Consider the following 8751-nt stretch of genomic DNA (forward strand, 5'->3'; position numbering starts at 1 on the left):
TATAAATTTTGTGGATTTTGAGAAAGATGACGTTGTTTTGGTTTTCTGCCCAAATGAAAGGGCGAATAAAAGTTTTTAAGGGTGTCGAGTATTATGACCTCTCTCAATAAAATGTTTTTAAGATTGGATGGTTGCGTAAGAGGCCGTGGCGGCGGTCCAGCGTGAGCTATGTGTTATACAGGATATAACACCTTGCTAGGCCGATATGTGCCTTGGGTACCCCTTTGTTTAGTTGGATATGCTTCGGCATACCGGTGTTGCTCCGCGGCTGATCACCGGCGGCAACACACCGTCGTTCGAGGATTCCAATCTAAATTATGATATTGTTTTAATATTCATAGAATAAATGATTTATCAACTGATTCTGTTTTGGATTAAAAGTATTGATTCTGTTTTGGATTAAAAATACTGATTCTGTTTTGGATTAAAGTGAATTGTGGTTTTGATTCAGTTTCTTATTTTTTTGATGATACTTACGTTGTTGTTAAATATCAAAGGTGGTATTAGTATAGATGAATGATGTTGACTTCAGTATGGAATGTTGTGAGCATCAAAGTTCGTATTGATATCTAATTTGATATGACAGCAACATAAGTATAAATTTCCAGAGTTCGGTTTTGAGTAAAGTTTATGATTCAATCCATAATCATTGTTTCATGTTATTGTGGTTTACGATATTTCCGTAAACACTGTTTTACGAGTTTTATTCTCGTCAAGATTCAAAGTATTGCTGAAGCCTTTCGCTTGAAAATATCAAAAAGAGTTTTATGATTCAGCAATTATGATTTTAAATGTTCTGCTCTAATGCAGATATCGGTTTTATATCAAAAGACCCTATATATGCTATAATGATCTTGCTGAGCATTTCTTCCGCTCATACTTGCCTGTTTTTAAATTTAACCTCCAGTGAGGATTAGCTTGCGCTGTTTAGCTGCGTAATTCGAGGAAGCAAAGAAGAAGCTTTTGGAAGGTGGTTGATCCAGGGTTTACGGGCTAGTGTAAGTTTTATTGTGTAAAGTTATTTATATTATATTATATATAGTTGTATATTTTATTTGGGCCTAGTATACTTCATTTCGAAGTTATACTAGTGGATTTAGTTTGAGTTGGAATTTATTAAAAAGAGATTTAAAAGAAAGTGAAAAATTATTTGTGGAATTTGGATTTCTTGTTTCTAGAACTGTAACCTTAAAAGATCTTGGATTAGTTTGGGGTCATAAATGATAAATATCTTCCGCTGGCTTTTATTATTTGATTTAACAGGTTATTTTGGATTGAGGTTTCATAGTGACGACCAAATCCTCTGACCCCGGATTTGGGGGCGTGACAGGTTGGTATCAGAGCTGAGGTTATAGTAAACTAGAAACGAGAGTGTGTAGGAGTGTGTATAGCTACGTGAGGACGCTTGAGCTCATATCGAGTTCCTGTTGGACTATTGGATATAGTACCAACGAGTAAGTTAAGATAAGGCGTATTCGTTTGAGATGGTTGTGTTGAGCTGGATGGAACTCCGGGAAACTGGAAACTTATATGGTGGAATCTTTCGAGGCTACTACGTTTTGACGATGATGAAGATTATCGATATCCTTGGAACATGAAGAAGCGTCTAGAATCAGATGGCGAGTCAACTGGAGAGTTCAAATTGATGATAAATATTAAGACTTTGGCAATACCTTTTCTATTTCTATAATTCCTTTTGACATCTCTCAAAAAGAAGTAATTGTTAGAGGATATATTCCCTAACACTCATTTTCAATCCTATCTGTGTTTTAAATGTGTCAGAGGCTGTCATGAAGCCTATTTTTCAGGTTTTGATAGCTCTGCCAGGTTATGATAATTTAAATTCCACTTTTCTTATTTGGTGGATAGTTTCTTGGTGATGTGACCCCAGTTGCTCATTTGGTGTCAGAATTTTGTTCTTTGGATTTCATTTCCTTCAGAATTATCAGCTTTGAAATCCTTTCAGTTTTATTCATTTGATTTTGAATTCCTTTGATATTTTTTTTTTATTTTATTCTGACTGAGATGAACAACCCTAACTATAGGGGACACAAGGTATCCCTGTCTGTGTGATAGGAGTTGGATGGGATGCCATCACTTGTGTGTATTGTGAATACATGAAGGTTAACAACCTTTAGTAGTGTCTTAATTTGGACACGCAATACCAAGTTCGTTTGATCATATTGATCTCTCAGTTATTCTCTTATTTCAACAATACTTTTTCTCAAATTCAGATTTTGGTCCCGTTATGGCATCAGATTCTTTTCTTTTTGAAACTCCATGATTTTATCATTCCAAATATTCGAAGGTATGCCAATCAAGTTAAGTTGAGTATTCTGGTCAAGTCAAAGTAAGGCGGTGTGACGGAAAGTTGGTTAGAAAACCCTTAGTACTGTCTTCTGCTGATTCCGAGGACGGAATCCTTATAAGGTGGGTAGATTGTAATATCCCATATTTTCAAATCTTATTATTATAATTATTTGGAATTATTTATGTGATTTTATGTGAATTTTGGTGAATTATCTGATAAGTGGAATTGATGTTTGGGTGTTTATATGTGATATTATTTGAGTGTTTGAATTATTATATGTCCAGAATAAAATATAGATAATTGTGATATTTTTCGGGTAATTTTTGGACTGTTAGATGATTTTATATTAATTTATGAATTATTAATTATTTTCGGAATAATTACCAAAATTATTTTATAAAGCCGGGAATCATCCGACTTCAACCGTTTTTTGCGTTTTTACAACCCGAAACTCTTCCGAAAACTCCTTCCTAACCTAATCTGGTAATTCCGGACATTTTCCGTGTTTTGACTTTTTCGATCCGGATTACGGTTTGACCCGTGCGCGGCCCGGCGCAAGATTTTCGATACGATAGTTATTTCGGTAATCAATAAAACCCGTATTTTCGAGAGACGGGATATTTTTACGTTATTTTCGTATATAGTGTTTTATAAAAAGCTCGGTTTTGATAATTATCCAATTCTGGTTTTGAATTGTATCGTTTTAAAGTTACTTAGTGGCTAAGTAACTAATTTAACTATATAAAACGATCCAGAACGATCCAATATTCCATAAATATAAATAGCTTTTTATTTATTAATAATTATTATTAAAAATCAGTTTTTATTTTTATTTTTCAGAAAATCAGATTTTCTCTCAGGAATTAGGGTTAGGGTTTTGATTTGTTCTTGAAGATCAAAGCAAATTTGGGAATGATTTTGTGGTCCAAATCACAAGTATGAATATCCGTTTTGAAGCCCTTGAAGAGGCCGATCTTTTGGTACAAGAATCATAATTTAAGGTTGGATATTTTGTGAATTCGTTTTTAGGGTTCATGATTCAAAATTGGGATTTTGAATTCTGATGATTGTTTGATTGTTTTGATGTTATAAGTAGTTTTATATGACGATTTCTAGTCGTATTACGTATAAAATTGTAGTGTTTGAATTCGGGAATGATATAGTCGAGTTTTATTTTTTTGATTTTTTTAGTTCGAATTTTCAGTTTAATCTTTAGTTTTTGATTGTTCTTGATGCCATGAATAGATTGTAGGTGATGTTAGCTTTATTTTGGTACCAAGAACGCAGATTTTGGTTAAGAATTGAAGAAATTACGTTCTGGCCGGAATTTGATCGGAATTCGATCGGTTTTTGCTTTCGGACGATCGATTATTGATGTTGTTTGTCTTTTTAGATTTCTAGGTTGATGAGGAGTTATATGGTGTTGAATTCGGGACGAACGGCGTTGTTTTTGGCCGTGAATTGCTTCGACCGGAAACAAGAACGTCGCCGGCCGGTTTCTGGAATTTTTCCAGATTCCGGCAGCTGTTCTTCATTTTCCGGCGAAGTTCTTCAGCCTGCCGCCGTTCGATCCAAGGTAGAAGATGACCTCCGACTTAAACGTGTTTCTGGATATTTATTTTTAGAAATAAATCAAAATTCATTTCTTATTTTCCAAAATCATTTCTTTTGGATTCTAAAAATCATTTAATTATTATTTTAAATTCTAAAAATTATTTACTTAATTATTTTAAATTCCAAAAATTATTTTCTTTTATTATTTTCAAAAAAAAAAAAAAATCCGAAAATTTTATTCATTTAAATTGATTAATTATTTTGATAATTAACCTGTTTATTTAGATAAATTGTATTAATTTTATTTTAATTCCAAAAATTATGGAAAAATCATTTTTAATTATGATTTTTCCTAGATATTGATTTAAAAATTATCTTGAGCTTTTAAAAATTTATATTTTGGTATTTAAAAATCAATTAATATTATTATTAATTGATTTATTCTTCTTTTATTCGTAATAAATAAACCGTTCGTCCGTTTAATACGAAACGAACGCGTACAGACTCAGAAAAATATTTCGCTTTCATTAAAAATATTTTCGAGACCCAAATCCTTTTTGTTTCGAAAGGTCGTTTGTTTTACAAGTCATTCTGAGTCGATTTTTGATCGATAAATCATATTTTGACCCGATTTCAGTTTAAAATGTATCTAGTCAAATGTTTTGGCGAGACGAGTCCTGTGTTATATGAGTTATGTGCTTATGTGCTGTGTGAATTATGTGTGTACGTGAGTCAAAAGTCTTGTTTTTGACTGTTTTCCTTATGTGTGGGCTATCGTATGGGTAGACGATAGGATTTGACGCGTAATTCGTCGAGTGGTTATCGTTTAGACGATTAAAGTTTTATATTTTAATTATAGATGTGGATCATTCGAGTTGATCAGGACAAGACGTTGGATAAAGAATGAGATGGAATGGCATTTGGATATCTGGCTTCTAGCAATCGCAGGACCAACATATCGGTGAAGTGTTGAAAAGAAAGACGGTGATGCTTTGAGACAAAATGTCAGAATAGATGCGTCTTTGCGAGTATGACTAATTGCTAAAACCCAAAGGCAAGTACCCTAACCTCACTTATCATTCAAGTGACGTTTAATTCGATTCATATTATGCAAGTATCCCTATCATCACTTATTGTTCAAGTGATATTTATTTTAAATCTTATCATGCAAGTATTGCTTTTTCTATTCTCAGTTTAGAATCGATAAATGTTTTACATATCGCTGAATTAAATAATTCTGTTTATGCAAGTATTCTTCAGCTATTCTATGTTCAGAGTAGCTAAGTGATTTTACTTATCCAATTATCGGATTTATAAATTTTGTGGATTTTGAGAAAGATGACGTTGTTTTGGTTTTCTGCCCAAATGAAAGGGCGAATAAAAGTTTTTAAGGGTGTCGAGTATTATGACCTCTCTCAATAAAATGTTTTTAAGATTGGATGGTTGCGTAAGAGGCCGTGGCGGCGGTCCAGCGTGAGCTATGTGTTATACAGGATATAACACCTTGCTAGGCCGATATGTGCCTTGGGTACCCCTTTGTTTAGTTGGATATGCTTCGGCATACCGGTGTTGCTCCGCGGCTGATCACCGGCGGCAACACACCGTCGTTCGAGGATTCCAATCTAAATTATGATATTGTTTTAATATTCATAGAATAAATGATTTATCAACTGATTCTGTTTTGGATTAAAAGTATTGATTCTGTTTTGGATTAAAAATACTGATTCTGTTTTGGATTAAAGTGAATTGTGGTTTTGATTCAGTTTCTTATTTTTTTGATGATACTTACGTTGTTGTTAAATATCAAAGGTGGTATTAGTATAGATGAATGATGTTGACTTCAGTATGGAATGTTGTGAGCATCAAAGTTCGTATTGATATCTAATTTGATATGACAGCAACATAAGTATAAATTTCCAGAGTTCGGTTTTGAGTAAAGTTTATGATTCAATCCATAATCATTGTTTCATGTTATTGTGGTTTACGATATTTCCGTAAACACTGTTTTACGAGTTTTATTCTCGTCAAGATTCAAAGTATTGCTGAAGCCTTTCGCTTGAAAATATCAAAAAGAGTTTTATGATTCAGCAATTATGATTTTAAATGTTCTGCTCTAATGCAGATATCGGTTTTATATCAAAAGACCCTATATATGCTATAATGATCTTGCTGAGCATTTCTTCCGCTCATACTTGCCTGTTTTTAAATTTAACCTCCAGTGAGGATTAGCTTGCGCTGTTTAGCTGCGTAATTCGAGGAAGCAAAGAAGAAGCTTTTGGAAGGTGGTTGATCCAGGGTTTACGGGCTAGTGTAAGTTTTATTGTGTAAAGTTATTTATATTATATTATATATAGTTGTATATTTTATTTGGGCCTAGTATACTTCATTTCGAAGTTATACTAGTGGATTTAGTTTGAGTTGGAATTTATTAAAAAGAGATTTAAAAGAAAGTGAAAAATTATTTGTGGAATTTGGATTTCTTGTTTCTAGAACTGTAACCTTAAAAGATCTTGGATTAGTTTGGGGTCATAAATGATAAATATCTTCCGCTGGCTTTTATTATTTGATTTAACAGGTTATTTTGGATTGAGGTTTCATAGTGACGACCAAATCCTCTGACCCCGGATTTGGGGGCGTGACATGTTTCGCTTGAAATTTTCCATCAAAGATACATTTAAATGATAGTCAAGACAAATAAGCTTCACAATTAAAGTGAAAGACTGAATTTGAATTTAAATATGCATATGTGTCGTTATAAAAAATCTGTGGTGGTTATAAAAGTGAAACACTTAGCTCATGGAGTAAATTTTTAATTCATAAAATTTCAATAACCTCATTTGCAATAGCTTTGTATTCACCCTCTAGAATAGATCCTGAGACACAAAATTTTAAGTTGACTTTCAATAGATAGGATTCGAGGCTAAATAAACAACATATCCGGTGGTAGAGCTACATGTATCATAATCTACATCCCAATATTAATCACCTAAGGTTCTAAGTGTAAGGTTATAATTTTTATTTAGGTAGAGATCGTGATGGATAGTACCTTTCTAGTATGTGAGAACTCGTTTAAGATCATTCCAATATGTATTTCAGTTGGAGAATGCATTACAGAGATAACCGATTTACAACGAAGCACATGTCAGAACACGTAATGGATAGGTATTGCAAGCCTTCAAAAATTTGACGATAAGGCATTGGATCAATTTGAGAAGTGCAATCTATGTAAGTAAGAGGGAAGAACACATAGGTGTAAATGTATCTTAAAATAATACATCTTGTGTAGGGCTAGTAAGTCATAGATATGCATTATATGTGAGAAAAAATTCTCTTTGGGAGTAGGGATTACCTCAATCCCAAGAAAAGTGTTGAGTTCGTCATAGTTCCTAGAGAGAGAATTTGTTATCTAACTATTGAATGAAATTTTGTAGAAAGTCATTGTTGTCACTTGAAACTACAATATCATCAATGTGCATAATTAAGAAAATAATAATGTCATGAGAGTTATATATGATCTTGGAGGCATCAACAAGTGAGTTGCAAGAAAAAATTAAGTAAAAAACTTTTGAGCTTTTTGTTCCACACATGAGGTACTTTTCTGAGGCCATAAATTGCTTTAACATAGGTGGCACATGTTTGGGACAAGAAGAATGAACAAAGACCAAGTGTTGTGTCCTGAACACTTTATCGTCGAGTATACTATTAAGAAATGCAATATTTATGTCAAGTTGACGAAAAGCACAGCCATATGACAGAAAAAGAGTAATTTTCATGCAAATTGTAACTAGTTTTGTGAAATGACTGAAAGTTAATGATAAATCCATTCCTTATCGCTGTTGGAAACCCCCTTGAACCACTTGTGCTTTGTATGTTTGGACTGGACTATATGCATTTCTTTTAATGCGAATCACCCACTTACAGGCAATTATACTCTGGTTAGTTTTGGGCACCATGTTTCATATGTCATTATGAACTTGGGCGTCATACATATGAAATGGAGAGACACCAATTAATATCATTCGATGCTTGACTCACACATGTTAATTCAAATATTGGCGGAATGAGATGGGATGTAGTATAGTTAACAAAGAAGTTATCAAAGTACTTTAAATTAGACTTCCAGTCTTATAAATATGGGAGGAAGAGCTGAGGATTCAATAAAAATATCAGTAATATTGGATGAATCGCCGATAATTGATAAGGAAGGACTGTGCAATGATGTGGCAGATGATAATGCTATACTTTTATATCTTTCAAACTGTTGAGATACTCGTAAAATGGTGATTCTGGTGCTGGAGTTATAAATGGAGCTTGTGATTGGCTAGTAGTAGAGGAAGTATGATAGATTAATGGGAAGTGGTATTTGGACAAGATTTTGAAATTGGATAATGTTGAAGTATCTAGCAATAGATCTCGGCATTCTGTGATACAGTTGGATGACAAAATGATGAAACCTCTCCATAAACCTGACATGTCAGAAAAAAGAATGGGGACTTAATAATGGAGAAGGTGATATAGTAGTGTTAATCATTTATCTTTTAATTACAAATCTGTTATGCCTACATCCATGCCACCTCCCTCTTTTCCTAACTTGCCCATATTACCAATGAATGTCATGCCTATATGCACATAATATAAATGTACAATTTGCTAATATGCCATTTACACAAAATGCTTATTATGCTGCATTCAATATGCCACAAATGCCATTTAACATGCCTTATTGGAATAACATGTTTGCACAATCTATGCCATATCATGTTAAAATTACATGGAGACTTATGAAGTTAAGTAATTCAAGTTTGGACAACATGGTCATGAGGATAATTTAGGTGTGACCATTATGTTCATGGGTATGAAGTGGTGTTGTAAAATGTGATATCACA

Source organism: Apium graveolens, chromosome 6, assembly GCF_009905375.1.
Source record: "Apium graveolens cultivar Ventura chromosome 6, ASM990537v1, whole genome shotgun sequence".
Taxonomy (NCBI): Eukaryota; Viridiplantae; Streptophyta; class Magnoliopsida; order Apiales; family Apiaceae; genus Apium; species Apium graveolens.